The sequence below is a fragment of the Halichoerus grypus genome, chromosome 10 (assembly GCF_964656455.1).
Source record: "Halichoerus grypus chromosome 10, mHalGry1.hap1.1, whole genome shotgun sequence".
Lineage (NCBI taxonomy): Eukaryota > Metazoa > Chordata > Mammalia > Carnivora > Phocidae > Halichoerus > Halichoerus grypus.
Window position 1 is genome coordinate 107,733,511 of NC_135721.1, and position 3,373 is coordinate 107,736,883.

Below are 3,373 nucleotides of genomic sequence, written 5' to 3' on the forward strand. Positions count from 1 at the left end.
AGCCACCTTAATTCTACCTGCAACCTTAATTCCCCCTTTGCCATGTAGCATGACATTTCACAGGTTCCAGGGAGTAGGTTGTGGATGTCTTTGGGGAGCCATTATTCTGCCTACCATTAGTCAGTCTGGTGAAATCTATGGAGCCCCTCTCAGGATGATGCTTTTAAAGGCATTCAATAATACGCATATGACTACCAAGGAAACTAACCCCACTAAATAGCATTGTCAAAATACTTTAAAAACAAATGTGTGATGTAGTAATACACATGTTTCTCTTTTAACACATTATAAGATCTAATGATGAATCTAGTAACTATCTTAATTTCAAAGTGGAGATGAGGTATAAATCCTACTTCAAAATCATCGGCAATCATGTATTATAAAAATTATGATTTCTCTTGGTGGCATAGTCCTAGGTAGTACAACTACTATGGCTTGTTGCCTACATTTTTTTTTTTAAAGATTTTATTTATTTATCTGAGAGAGAGAATGGGAGACAGAGAGCATGAGAGGGGGAGGATTAGAGGGAGAAGCAGACTCCCTGCTGAGCAGGGAGCCCAATGTGGGACTCGATCCAGGGACTCCAGGATCATGACCTGAGCCGAAGGCAATTGTTTAACCAACTGAGCCACCCAGGTGCCCCTTGTTGCCTGCATTTATACTCAAAGGAAATGCTACTTTTCTGTTAGAGGTTATTAATTTTTTTTTTCCTACTCAAATTCACACCAAATTTGGCTTAAGCTATGGTTAAGAACCCAGGTAGAATCAAGGAATTTACTTAATTTTTTTTTTTTTTAAGATTTTTTTATTTTATTTATTTGTGAGAGAGACAATGAGAGACAGAGAGCATGAGAGGGAGGAGGGTCAGAGGGAGAAGCAGACTCCGGGCTGAGCAGGGAGCCTGATGTGGGACTCGATCCCGGGACTCCAGGATCATGACCTGAGCCAAAAGCAGTCGCTTAACCAACTGAGCCACCCAGGCGCCCGGAATTTACTTAATTTAAAAGAAATAAATAGGGAGTGCCTGGGTGGCTCAGTTGGTTAAGCATCTGACTCTTGATTTCAGCTCAGGTCATGATTTCAGGGTCCTTGGATCGAGCCCCTCATCGGCTCTGAGCTCAGCACAGGGTCTGCTTATCCCTCTCCCTTGGCTCCTCTCCCGCCCCTCATAAATAAATAAATAAAATCTTTTTAATAAATAAATAGTACTTCAGTAAGTTAAATTAGAAGGACACTAGCTCCTCAAATTTCTGGAAACTGTCCCTTTCAATTCAATTCAAATTTTATTTAGCATGTACTATGTACAGAGACCTTCATATACCCAATATGAGCAAGAAAAACAACAAATGTAATGGAAAGTCAGTGACAACATGCAAATAAAACAAGGATTCTCATAATTTATAGAGGAAAATCTGCCTTCTAACTTAAAAATGGGCATATTTGGGCGCCTGGGTGGCTCAGTTGGTTGGGCGACTGCCTTCGGCTCAGGTCATGATCCTGGAGTCCTGGAATCGAGTCCCACGTCGGGCTCCCTGCTCAGCAGGGAGTCTGCTTCTTCCTCTGACCCTCCCCCCTCTCATGCTCTCTCTCTCTCTCTCTCTCATTCTCTCTCTCACATAAATAAATAAAATCTTAAAAAAAAAAAAATGGGCATATTTGTGTTCTCAATCTAATGAAATCAGACCAGGGTGGGGGAGGAGTAGGAGGAACCCAGACGCATAGGATTTGCGAACATGACAACAGTGACATCTAGTGGGCATCATATGCTAAAGCACCTCAAGTACCTACCAAGGAATGCTACAGATGGAAGCAAGCACAGAGAGCCACACTAATTAAACATTTATTGAGCACCTATCATAGATTAATATCTCATTAGGCCCAGGCCAGCAGCCCACTCGTGTTCTCCCGCCCCTGGCTCTATTCCGCACCATAATAGCCTCACGTGTACATACCTCAGCCAAGTCCCAGACACACAGTAGGTAAAGAAAATTATTCTGGCTATCCGTAACCTTCTAAAACGAACTGACTGGAGATTCAATGCCAAAGTAAAAACTCATGCAGGTATGAGATTACCAAATCTAGGCAAGGGATATTTGTTCATGGGGACAAGAAAAACATGTGCACTCAGGTAGGTTATGATGTTGACCCTAGGGGTGGAGTCATTCAATACTCCACAAACTACTTCCATGGTTTGTCCCCTATGATCGTTCCTGTTTCCTTCCTCCAGCAAACCCAAAGTGCCTTAGAGAAAATGCTAGGGCTGTGAGAGAAGAAAGGAAGGGAAAGAAGTAAATAGACAGGGCTTGGAGGAAAGTGAGGTCCTTTGGCCCTTGGACCTAAAGGTGTACACATTTATGGCAGATCCACTCTGCAAAGGAAGGGCAGCCCCAGGCACTGTTCTTCTCTGTGCTGAGATCCTATACCTCACAGTGGGCTAGAGATCCATTGGAACCTGGGTGTTCAAAGTCCAATGGCTGGAGGAGAGGCCCATGCAGAGACATGCTTGGGACCATTTGCACAAGGAATTCCTGAGTCTCAGGTACCCAAAACAAGGTCTACAAGGGCAGAGGTGGACTCCAAGAGGACACTGCTCTCAGCCTCCATGGACTCCTCAGCCAGTGAGAAGCCAAAGGAGAACCATGGGGAAGGGAAGAGAGCTCTAGCCAAGACTTAAGGGTACTACTACTCTTGCACCCACATTTCCCAGTTGGGACCATTATCATGACTGCAGCAACTGTTTAAGCATTCATATAGTCAATGTGGAAGAGGAGTGAGAGAGAGCAACCACACCTCTCTTTCTGAAAGCCCTCTGGAGTACAGCTCTTCTCACACTTCTCTGTGCACAAGCATCACCTGGCATCTTGTCAGAACGCAGATTCTGATTCAGTGGGTCTGCAGGGGGAGCAAGAACACACATTTCTAACAATGGCCAGGTGCTGCTGCTGCTGATCTGTTGGCCACACTTCAAGTAGGAAGGCTGTAGGAGACAGAACTTTCATCTGCCTGGCACTCCATTTTCTCGGAGAACCCATCCCACTCCCATTCCATAGGAATCCTCCTCATTCCGAGTGATTCACTTGAGGCTGGTTCTACCCTCCCAAAAGCAGGCACATGCCCCAAGCCAGGCTGATGGGAAGCCTTCCCAGAACACTGTCAGAACTATTCAGGATTGCCAACTGTGCACTTATAATGAACATGGTGAAGGTCATCCTTTGAGTCAGCTTGAGAATAACACCATCGCAGAAGAAAACCTTGCCAAGACATGATGAGAAAGAGGCAGGGATCAGGTGAAATCTTGCATCTAGCCGCGCTTCTAAGCTTTTCAGTTGCAAAGCCTCCTTCAGATGCATAGTCAAGGCAAGAGCTAAACTGC